Raw genomic sequence first — 13087 nt, forward strand, 5'->3', positions numbered from 1 at the left:
GACTCGTGATGTCGGAAAGAACTTCTCTAAGAAAGCTCGCTGCATACTCTCCCACGATGTGACAGTTCCGGGAGCCAACTCATTCAACCAATCCTTGGCCTTTTCCAACAAAGAAAAGGGAAAAGCCTTCATCTTCAATATGTTGCCGTCCACGTTCACCGGTGTCATACTCGAGCATACTACTTCGAACTCCTTTAAATGCTTATTGGGGTCCTCCATTGATAACCCATGGAACTTGGGTATATGATGTAGCAAACTTGACTTCAACTCAAATTCATCGGTCTTCTCAGGGGCTGCCCTAGGGTATTGGATGCAAAGAGGGGCTGCATTGGCCAAACCCGAGGCAGAAAGCTCCTTGATGGTTCGATTGTCGGCTGCCATGGTTGGTACTTCCTCTTCAAACCTTGCTGTGGCCTCCTCTTCAACCTCAACTTCTTGCTCTTCTAATTCAGGTTCGGGAGTAGGAGGATTAGACTCTTGCACTTTCTTTTTCCTTCTCAAAGTCCTCTCGAAATCACCGTCAAAGTCGAAGATATGCTCACGAACAGGTTGTGAGCTACGGGTCATAAACTAGTACCTGCACACAAGAGCAAACAAGGTTAGTAACCAACTTAATAGACTCGGCACAAGTAAGGAAATAAGGTGCCTATACACGGCACAAAGACAAAACACACACACACGGTGCAAAATTCAAAAATAAAACAGAAACGAAACAATTTAAACAAGACTCAAGACAAGGGATTAGCAACTTTGCTAATCCCTGGCAACGGCGCCAAAATTTGATGTGAAAATTATGTTGACACACAAATTAAACCCTATTTGTGACAATTGTAGTAACGATGTAAGTAGGGATCGTTCTAACCGGGGATTAACTAGGGGTACTAATCACTTGAAAACTGAATTAGAAATGCAAAAACAAAGTTTAAAACACTAGATTAGACTCAAAGAATGCTAAACTAACGTTTAAAATACTAAAACAAACCAAAAACTCAAAACAGCAACTAAAAGACTCAAAACTGCCTTAAAAACACTTTCTGGGCAGTTTTGAACACAAAGCACCAAATTGGACGAATTTGGGTTTTAACTTGTACCAAAACACTTAAAAACATAAACCAACACACTTTCTAACTAATCTAGGACTTCAAAATAAATGGGGATTTGATTTGGACGAAAATAAACTAAATGGACAGATTGTAAAGAGAACAGATTGTAAGACAAAATTGTGATGAATCAATGGATGATGGAATAGCTAAGGGGTTCTTCTCCACACATGAAATATATGCAACCTAAATCAATTTCCAGTTATCAAATTAATAAGTTATGAACCTCGACACTCCAAGTTAATTAGGTCTGCTTAAATTAACCTTCAGATTTCCCTAGAATCATTGAATTGGATGAATATGCATCGCAAACAAATTATTCCTAACAAGTTCTCTATATGAACAGCATGATAAAGACAAAAGTTAGAATCATTACGTTCTTTAGAAATCATAAGCATCGACAAGGCATTCGTAACTATGAAAAGCATGATACTCTTGCCAGGAATCTACTTAACACGATCGTGACTAGCGACCTTCACTACTTGCGAATATAAATTCATAACGATTAGGTGAAACAAACTTATATCCTAGCACCAAATTCAAGCATGCAAATTAAGCGTGCACTCTCAATCAACATACAAGAATAAGTTCTAAATCAAACGGTTAAGCAAATTGTATTCACGACTTATGCAACGATAACTGAAAGTAATCAACTTATTTCACATATATAATCATGGTTTTGAATCCACCCTTAGCCAAAATGAAATTAGCCAATCATACTTAAAGCAAAACAAAGATTACATGAATTAGACATTGAAATATAAGATAGAAAACACCTAAAATCGTTCAACAACTCAGAACGAAGAGCCAAACAGTAGAGAATCTGTCCCCTTTCCTTGCTTGCGGCAGATTGGGTTGTGATACTTCCTGGACTGTTTTGATGATGTAGAATGGAATTTCGGGGGTTTAGAGGCACGACAAGGGGTGTAGGATGAGTGTGGATGAGTGTTTGATGGGTGGAAGATGGTGGAAAGCACGGCAAGAATGGTGGAGGGGTGCGGCAGGTTGTAGAACTAGGTTTTCTAGAATGTAGAATGAATATGGCAGATTGTGGTTCGGCCTAGATGTTATAATGTGTATATATAGGCATCCAAAACCCTAGGGCAATCAGATTAGGGCCTCTAAAACCCAAATCCATCATAAATTAGGTTAAAACAATCAGATTTTTAGTGGGAAAAGGGCCTAGGGTGCGGCTAGTTTGCTAGGGTTAGAGATGGGCCTTCTAGAATGCCTTGCAAGGCAAGGAAATCAGGTATTCTAGAAGGCTAGGTGCGGCAAGGGTTAGGGTGATCAGATTAGGCAATGGCTAGGGTTTAGGTGCGGCAAAGGGTGAAAATCCACAAGGAATTAGGGTTTAGGTCCACTTAGTTATAGAAATGGATGTGTATAACCCAAATCCACAAGGAAATGGCCTAACAAGTCAGAATTCAAGAGAGATTGGGCTAGGAAGGTGCGGCTCCAATCTAAGAGGGTAAGGATGGGTCATCTAAAAGCCCAAAGCCACGAATAGAAACTCTCGAAAATGGAAACCTCCAAGAATAGAAACTTCCAACTTTAGAAACTTTGGTTTCCAATTCTAAATTCTTTGTTCTTCACTTTCATTTCTTCATTTCTTAAGCTCCTTTGGCCTTCAAACTCGTCCATTCCTTGTGCTCCAAGCATGTACTTTCCAATCTAAGCTCCATTTTGCTCCAAAAGGCTCCAATTTGCATCCTTTTATGTAATATGCCCTTAAACCTGAAAACATATGAAACTAGCTTAAAAGACTACTTTAAACTAAGAAAACATAACGAAAATGCATAAGAACTAGTTAACTAAGGTGCATAAATATGCTCCTATCAATTTCTATCCACCATTAAGTGAAAATATACTTTCCCAACAAAATTTGCAACATTCTTCCAGCTCATTATACAAAACAGTGGTGACTGATGATAGATGCGTAACTTTGTCATTTACAAAAATAGTCCAAACAAAATTTTCTTGCAAAGTAGTACTTGTATACTCTTAATAGCTAAAGAAATGCAGAAGAAATCTTAGAGAGAAATCGAAGAAGATGGAAGGAAGGAATAGAGAGAGAGAAAGAAAGGAAACTAAACAGTCTTTCTGTATATTGTATTGAATGAATGATTACACATGGTTTGCTATACATATAGCTGTTTACATTTGATGACTCAGCACTCTCTTTCTTAACCAACTAACTAACTTGTAACTGACGACATGTGGTGAATGATAAGCTATGATACACCCTCAGTTATTATCCCCCCTCAATCTCAGCTAGGGTAACCTAGTCTGAGATTGCAACAATGGTGAATAAAAGCAGGACCATGCAACCCTTTTGTCAAGATATCTGCAGTCTGATGGTCAGTAGGCACATACTGAACTTGTAAATCCTTCCTTTGAACCTTTTCGCGAACAAAATGAAAATCCGTGTCCAAATGTTTAATTCGTGTATGAAATACAGGGTTTGAACAGAGAGCTAAAGCAAAAAGATTGTCACATTGCAACAATGGTGGTTCAGACATGAACTGATGTAGATCTTTTAACAGTAGTCGTATCCAGACAATATCAGCTGCACAATGTGCCAAGGCTTTATATTCTGCCTCCGTTGAACTTCTTGAGACTGAGGCTTGCTTCTTAGACTGCCACGATATAGGATTGGACCCCATGAAAACCACAAACCCAGTAACAGATCTCCTTGTATTCGGATCGGCAGCCCAATTAGAATCTGAGAAAACAGTTAAGGATGTGTCCTGTGATGTTGAATATGTAATTCCACACTGCAAAGTACCTTGTATATACCTTAAGATTCTTTTAACTAGATCAAAATGTATATCAGTAGGAGTGTTCATATATTGACAAGCCACACCCACAGCATAGGACAAATCAGGTCTAGTAAAAGTTAGGTATTGCAAAGCACCAACTAGACTCCTATATGCACTTGGGTCTTCTAAAATCGTACCTTCAGTAGGCATAAGTTGAGTATGAGGCTTGCATGGAGTTGCAGTAGGTTTACAGCCATCCATTCCAGCTTTATGAAGCAAATCTCTTGCATACTTAGACTGATTGATGAAAATATCCCCATTGGCTTTATACTCAACTTGTAATCCCAGAAAATAAGCCAATCTACCCATATCCTTTAATTCAAACACATCTCCAAGTTCCTGAATTATAGCTTGAACCTGATTCTTATTGGATCCAGTGAGAATGATGTCATCTACATATAGTAATAGAACAACAATATCAGTGCCATCATGTTTCACAAATAAACTTGTATCTGATTGAGACATTTGAAAACCCATTGCAGGTAAGTATCCTGTAAATTTGGCATTCCATGCTCGTGGGGCCTGTTTCAAGCCATACAAAGACTTCATTAACTTGCATACATATCCAGGATAAGTAGAATCCACAAACCCTTGTGGTTGTTTCATATAAACCTCTTCCTCCAATTCACCATGCAAGAATGCATTCTTAACATCTAACTGTCTTAATTCCCACTGAAATTGAGCTGCAAGAGAAATGATTAACCGAACTGTGGTATGTCGCACAACAGGACTGAATGTCTCAAAATAATCTAGTCCATGCTCTTGATTATACCCTTGAGCTACTAATCTAGCTTTATATCTTGAAATAGACCCATCAGGATTCTTTTTCAGCTTGTAAACCCATTTGCTACCAATAATTGCTCTGTGTGTAGGTGGAGGGACAAGCTTCCATGTGGCTTGACCTTTCAATGCATCGAACTCTTCTTGCATTGCTCTTTGCCAATTAATATTTGTAGCTGCACTTCGAAAGTTCGTAGGTTCTGCTAGATCATTAATTTGAGCCAAAAAGGAAAACCCCTCAGTACCATAGTTATCATGTTCATTAATCTGTAAAGTTGACAACTGAGGAAAACTAGCTATAAAGGCTGAATAATCTTTTCTTGAAATAGCCCCTGTTTGTAACCTAGTTTGCATCCTTGGAACAGAATTATCAGATTGAATATGCTCAGATACTTCAGAAGAAATTAGAGGAAGAGTTACCTCTAATTATGCAGGATTGTGGACAGGTAACATCAAAGCTGTGTGTGGAGGGGATGAATGAGTTGTTTCAGTTGACGGAGAAGATGTTGTTGTTGAAATATGAGGGCTTGTCCCAACTGTACTTGCACTAATCTCATTAGCTGGTGCACTGATAGAATGTGGAGAACTTACACCTACTGAATCAGATGTCATATTTCTTCCATCAAAAGCACCAGAACGAGGCTGCACTGGAAGTGTAACAATAATAGGACCATTCACAGATCTATCTCTGAAAGATTTACTCAAAGAAGAAAACTTTGTAGTACAACTCAGGACTTTGTAAGGAAACACACTCTCATCATGTATAACATGCCTGGATATAATCAGTTTCTGAGACTGCATATGAAAACATAGTGCTCCCTTATAACCTTCTACATAACCAACAAACACACATTGAACAGCCCTTGGTTGCAATTTGTTCTCATTATAGGGTCGGATATAGGGATATACTGCTGTTCCAAATATCTTAATATCTTGTAAACTAGGCTTTGTACCAAACAGCAACTGATAAGGGGATTTCATCCCTAATGTTTTACTTGGCATCCTATTTATGAGATATACAGAATGTGCACAGGCATGAAACCACAAGTTCTGAGACAAATGAGCAGTGGTCATTAAAGTAATGGCAGTCTCTATGATGTGTCTATGCTTCCTTTCAGCCATCCCATTCTGTTGAGGGGTGTAGGGACACGAAATCTTATGTACTATACCTTTAAGTTTCAAGAAATCATCAAACTGCTTACTTATAAACTCTCCACCCCCATCAGTTTGAAGACATTTAATGCTAACATTAAACTGATTATGAATAAAGCTGAAAAATCTCTGAAAGACACCAAAAACTTCTGATTTATTGATTAAAGGAAATATCCATACATGCCTTGTGAATTCATCGACAAAACTAACACAGTATCTATATCCTTCTATAGACCTAGTTGGTGAAGGACCCCAGAGATCGGAGTGAACCTTCTGAAATGAAAAAGTACATGTATTTGTCCTATCTAAAAACACCTGCCTTGACATTTTTCCAGAAATACAGAATGAACATACATGCTGATTATCATCCACTGTAATAGCTATATCTGATAGTTTCATCATCTCTAAAAGCACTTCATTGCTGGGATGTCCAAGTCTTTGGTGCCACACTGTAGACTTCACCTTATGACCAAGTAATGCTACTGACTTCTGAACTGATGGAGACAAACACCTTGGGAACAGCTTGACTGGAATCCGAAACAACTCACCATCCTCACTCCTTCCTTGGTAAAGAACAGCTTTGGTTACCTTGTCCTGCACATAGAAATTTATATCATCACATATGAACCAGCAGAAGTTATCTTTGCACAATTGTTTAACTAAGAGTAAATTCACAACTATAGTTGGCACATGTAAAACATTCCTCAAGATCAAAGAGTAAGGTGATGTATTTAAATGTGTAAACCCAATATGTGTGATTGGCAAACCTTCACCATTGCCAATTGTAATTTTGTCATTGCCTGCATATGAAGTGACTTGTTGCAAAGAATCAATGTTTGCAGTCATGTGATGAGAAGCCCCAGTATCTATAATCCAGGAATCATTAGGTAAAACTATTGGTGGAGCATGAGCTTGCATTGCTGTGAGAGTAGGAGCAGGTGGTGTCCCTTGATAGGCAAAGTTATTTCTGTGATAACAGTCTAATGCACTGTGCCCTTTCTTGCCACAAATCTGACATTCCATACCCTGTCCACCTGAGCTTGATTGAGTAGGCCTTTTCCAGCAATTAGGGGCTGTATGCCCTCTTTTGAAACAAATCTGACATTCAGGCACTATGTTAGGCTTTATCTCAGTATTACCAAACCAAGATTGCCAGCTTCCTCCATTTGATCTGCCCCCAGACTGACCACCTCTATTGTTTCCATAATTATGAGATCTGTATGCACCATTCCCATTCGGCTTGGAACCATACTGAGGTCGAGAACCATTATTATGGAACTGTCGTGGAGTGTTGGCTGTCCCCACAAAACCATAAGCACTGGCATTCTCATGATATCCTAAATCTTGATGCTGTGGAAAGGGATAAGATGGAAGAAACATCACTAGTGCTGAAAACTGTGGAAAGGGCAAATGTATCGGAGTTTGAGACTGGGAAACAGGATATGGCATCTGTGCACCATTTGAAGATGATGCCCCTGAGCTATAGTGTTCTTGAGACTGAGAGAACGGATATGGAATCTGTGCAACATTGGAAGATGATACTCCTGAGTTATAATGTTCTTGTGACTGTGGAAAAAGAGATGGCATCTGAACAGCATTCGAAGAAGATGCTCCTGAACTATAATGTCCTCCAAAAACAGAATGTGCACCTGGTATTGGTGTTAAAGTACCTCCACTAATGAAAGGCACATTAGTAGAGTTACTAGAAAACCCTTGAGCCATGGAGGAATAAGAACCAGAACCAGAATTCCCTTGCATATACAACCCAGCAATATTTGGAGACAAATTTTGAATAACAGAATCAGCTTCTCTTTCTGCACACAATAACTGCTCCCTAAACTCTCTTAGCGTCATATTTGTATCTCTTGTAAAAATTACAGTTCTTATAACCGAATACTCTCTTGGTAAACCAGACAATGCTGCAACAATAAAATCATTATCACTGACTACTTCTCCAGCAGCAACTAACTGATCTTTAATATTTCTAAGACGAGACAGATAATGATCAATTGAACTTGCCCCTTTCTGCATAGTCTGAAACTCTGTCTTGAGGGTATTAACACGAGCTTTAGAAACAGATGCATATCGATCTTGCAAATTTATCCAAGCTTCATGCGCAGTTCTAGACCCTAAAACATACTCAATTGACTTATCCGACAAGGTAGCAATCAATAAACTCAGAAGAGCAAGATCCACAGACTCCCATTCCAAGAATGCATCAAAAACTGTATTTGTAACCCCTTGATCCGTACTAACTACATACTTTGGTGGACATGAAATAGAACCATCAAAATGACCAAACAGTTTATAGCCTTTGAGAACAGAAGTAAACTGAAACACCCACTTCGCAAATTTTTTATCATTCAGCTTAATGGTCAGCATGCCTAAAAGGCTCTCCACTTTCACAAATGACGACATTATGTGTACAATTTGTAAGAAAATAAAGAATCGACACACAGAACTTCAAGAACCTTCAATCTAGAACAGTAAACACCCAATTCAACAAACTACACAAATCAAGAAATGACTTTGTGCCCACAACAATCTACAGCAAAGTAATCACCAATGGCTTTGTGCCCACTACAAATCAAAACTCAAGAACTGGCTTCGTGCCTTCACAAACTACAGAAAAACCCAGAAAGATTTCGTGCCCACTACAAATCAAGACGCAAGAAATGGCTTCGTGCCTTCACAAACTACAGAAAACCAGAAATGGCTTCGTGCCTCCAAATTGACATATTTGCTTACAACTTTGAACAATCAGGCCAAGAAAAAAAAAATTAGAGAAATTTCACCTGAATCTGTCTTCAACTCACAAAACGAAGAACACCAAAATCACCATTGATGTAGCACACGAACCCATTATCCACACAGAAGAATCACTAGCTCGATACCATCTTAACAACTAAAGAAATGCAGAAGAAATCTTAGAGAGAAATCGAAGAAGAAGGAAGGAAGGAATAGAGAGAGAGAAAGAAAGGAAACTGAACAGTCTTTCTATATATTGGATTGAATGAATGATTACACATGGTTTGCTATACATATAGTTGTTTACATTTGATGACTCAGCACTCTCTTTCTTAACCAACTAACTAACTTGTAACTGACGGCATGTGGTGAATGATAAGCTATGATACACCCTCAGTTATTATATACCAACCGCCGTCAACTCAACTACTACAAGTACTGGGAAAATATTTTTTACGTCTCAATATTGGGGTGCATTTGTACAACATATTCACCAGTCTAAATATTTTCATATGCAATGAAAATATACTCGCAATATACAGATTAGAACAACGTTTGTTGATGGAATTTGCTAAACCTTATTTGATCATTCGACCAATGTTTTTCAAAAATATTTAGTAACCTGCTGCTTCTTAAGCAAACAAAAGACTTGCTAACATTTGAAGTGCATAGATTATTACGAAAAACGAACATCTATATACCTTAAAGAGTGCAAACCATTTTACAAATGCCCCCTAGCACCCACAACACCAATATATGGATTAGTCATTCATAAAACTCCCTGACCATGTATTATAGTACGAAATAAAATGTCAGCTGCTTTCTATTAACTTGTTTTGTTTAAGAAGGATTTTTCTTTTCTTTTCCCTAAAGAGACAATTCTATTAGAAGAAAGAAGAGGCAAATGCATCAAGTGGTCCAGCAGATCAGCCATAACACCGCAGCCACAAAAGGACCAGAAACAAACAAACGAAAGAAGGAAGATTTGATTTGTGTCTTGGTTCATGATTACTCTATCAATCATATTTGATTTAATCAAATAAAAATCAAATAAATCAATCTTCCCGATTTGACATTTTTATTTTATTTAAATTTAAATTAAATAATTTGTTTAATTTAAACTAAAACCAAATAATTCCCTTTTGCCAAGCATTGACACGTGTCCTCTTGATGACTAGTCCAGTTTTTTTATGAGTCACATGTTATGTGTACAATTTGTGAGACACATGATACATGCCACATAAGCCCTCGCATGTCAAAATTTAATATGTTGGTGAACATTTATTTTTCGCCGAAATACTCTTTCTCATCATAAACCTGCCCTTGGCTTTAATTTGCTTTCTGGAATGTGTTAGGACCCCGATCTGCAAAAATTTTGTTGTAGGACACTTGGATCCAAGTTATATCTAAGAGAAAGGAACGTCGAAGCTGCATATCTAGTGGACCAAAAAGGCAAAATAAACGTCAAGGTTGCGACTTCTGCACATTGGAAAGTATAAATCTCTTCCTTCTGCTCTCGTTTTGCTCAGCATTTACGGATTCAAATGCATTTCACTTGTTATAATCTGTGATGGCACCCCCAAATTGAATATAACTAATAACTGGGAAATTTAACTCCTTGAAAAACTTGGATCTGTATGCTGATGAGGATTTCGTACTGAACACGCTTGCCCCAAGTAAAAATATGAATTAAGACCTGGATCAAGCCTGAACATACATGTGGACCATTTGGAACTTGACCCGCTCTGAGGACAGAAAAAGAATCCACCCCCAAACTGAATTATTGACATATTTTTCATCTCTGAATGCATAAGTGACAGATCTGCAGAAAATAGTCATGTTTCCTCAATAAGTCATGAATCTGTTTACTTTTGGCAGGAAACCCTCAATCTGCAAATTGTACAAAAGCAACGTAAGGAAAAAAAAGCTCAAACATCACAGATCCAAACGATGACAAGGTAAAATCTCTTCCTCAGATTATGATGAACCCTAATCTGTGATTAAATTGCTGATGTACCTTTGTATATACTCATGTTGATTGTTTATGTGTGCAGGATTCTCAAATCCATGTTAGATCCAATGGAGAGTAAGCAACACGCCAACTTCAATAGACAAAGACAACAAAAGGTTCCATGAGCCTAGATTTGTGCATCTAGGAGGTAAAATTTCACATCCCTACAAGTTTGGTTGTTGTAGATCTGGTAATAATAGCTGTACTCAACTCTGTGGTGTATGGACCCGTGATTTAACTGGGCTCCTCATCCATGCATAGTGAAACTAAGTTGCAGACAATAACTGCTCAAAATTATGCCTTGGTACTGGATCTGCAATAACCACCCCCAAACTTGCATCTTTGAAAATATTTCATGATGTTAATTGCTTTAAATTCCTACATAATGTAGGAATATGGTTGATGTTAATGTAGACTTGCTATTGGATGCATGATCCAATATAATACAATTTACCTTTATTTGCCTTGTTTGCAACCTGCAATTATTCAATGTTTTTTTGAAAATTAAAAACAGAGCTAAAATCAATTAGGTAAATAAAGCAAACAACATATATTTTTTTTTTTAAGTTTACTATTTTTTTTCGGTGTTTTGTGTGTTTTTTGTTTGTTTGTTTGTTTGTTTTTTGTTTTGTTTTTTTTTTTTTTGAATGGTTTAAACTAAGTGAAAACTTAGGTATATAAATGCATCTAGAAATTTAAACTAATAATAAAATCAAAAATCAAATTGAAAAGAAAATAAGGAAAGAGTTTAGAAATTTGAGTTGCCTCCCAATAAGAGATTTATTTTAAGTTTGTAGCTAGACGTCGCAAAAGCCCGGTGGTTAGATCACTGGTTTCTTTAGAGTTAAAGATTCACGTGCAATATTGAAGGGTGACTTCAAGTATGGTTTCAACCTATGACCATTTACTTTGAATGTATTGCCATTAATTTCATTTGTAATGTCAACTGCCCCATGAGGATGAACTTTAGTAACCACATAAGGTCCATTCCAACGAAACTTCAACTTTCTTGGAAATAACTTCAACCTTGAACTGAATAACAAAACTTTTTGCCCTAGCTGAATATCTTTTCTAAGAATTTGTTTGTCATGAAATGCCTTAGTCTTTTCCTTGTAAATCATGGAACTTTCATAAGCATCTTTAAGAATTTTCTTAAGCTCGTTAAGTTACAACTTACGCTTTTCCCTAGCAGAATCATGAGAAAATTTAACTCCCTAATAACCCAAAACGCCTTATGCTTTATGTTGATGCACAAAATCAGCGAGGACTTTGGTACAACAGAAAGTGTCAGGTTTGTGACCTTCGCTTGGTTGCTTCGATCACTAGTGAAGATAAGTACGTAAATGAATAGGGACAGGGAAGCAAACACAAGATGTACGTGGTTCACCCAGATCGGCTACGTCCACGGAGTAGATGAGTTCTCATTAATTGTGAAGGGTTTACACAAATACATAGGTTCAAGCTCTCATTTTGTGAGTTCTAGTGAATAGTTTAATACAAAATGACATTAGAGATTATTGTGGGAGAATGATCCCTATTTATAGAAGAGAGTTTCTAGTTTTGTTCTAACATTGACACGTGTTATGTTGTGATTAGCTTCTAATGTTGACACGTGTCGAGCTGTGATTGGCTTCTGATGTCGACACGTGTCGCATTGTGATTGGCCTCCTGGTTGAAGGGAAGCTCTTCTGGGTCCTTGACGGTATAACGTTGACCGGTGCTCAGTAGTTTCGGGATTGGTCAAGTATGGTACAAACAGTGCTCCCCTAAGTTCCCGAGTAAGGGAAGCTCATCGATTGGGGACTTGCAAGATCCAAGCCATTGAGTAATCACGAAACTTCTAAGTACTGAAGTGTGGTATCATTTTCACGTGCCTTATCTGTCTCATATGTTGATGTGGCATCTTCTCTGGAAGTACTTTTCCTCCATCCATGGGTGATATCTTTAACCGATGAAGATGCACAAGGTAATGTATCAATTTCACTTGAAGCTTACTTGTAGTTTCGGGCTTGGTCAAGTGCGATACAAACCCTATAGTAGGAGTCCCACAAGTCGCCGAGCTAGGAGATCTGCCGAAAGAGGTGACAGACAAGGTAAGCAGTCAAACTTCCAAGTAAGCAACCCAGGATCGGAGGTTCGACTTTGGCTTCCGGTTGATTGTTCTCCTTCTCCTTGTCTCTCATTCAGCTGCCAGGATAAGGAGAAGCAAATGGAGAAGAGATGATATGAGATACTTTTGCTTTTGAAAAGTAACTTTCCACAGGCTTATTCTTGAACTGTGCTAGAGGGTTTTCTGGTTCCCTTCAGAGTATAAGGCCGACTCAAGAATTTGAGGGTCAAAACAAGTCCATCAAATCTAGAGTACGTTCGACCTTGATGATATGGGATACTTTTGCTGTTGACGGAATAATGAATGTGGTATGGAAAGGTGTCGTGCTATAGTGATCTGTTTCAGCTCACCGTTGAACCTTCTG

General features: G+C 38.0%; 2 long non-coding RNA genes across 2 annotated transcripts; one reads left to right on the forward strand and one right to left on the reverse strand.

Moving 5' to 3' along the window:
* Positions 1-10279: 10279 nt before the first annotated feature.
* Positions 10280-10735, reverse strand: LOC126585249 (uncharacterized). The gene is made up of 2 exons (XR_007610382.1): positions 10620-10735; positions 10280-10492 (listed from the first exon to the last, which is right to left on the reverse strand). It is a non-coding gene; the product is annotated as an uncharacterized LOC126585249 (long non-coding RNA).
* On the forward strand, positions 10425-10907 carry LOC126585248 (uncharacterized). The gene is made up of 2 exons (XR_007610381.1): positions 10425-10560; positions 10657-10907. It is a non-coding gene; the product is annotated as an uncharacterized LOC126585248 (long non-coding RNA).
* Positions 10908-13087: the final 2180 nt, after the last annotated feature.

Source organism: Malus sylvestris, chromosome 10, assembly GCF_916048215.2.
Source record: "Malus sylvestris chromosome 10, drMalSylv7.2, whole genome shotgun sequence".
Lineage (NCBI taxonomy): Eukaryota > Viridiplantae > Streptophyta > Magnoliopsida > Rosales > Rosaceae > Malus > Malus sylvestris.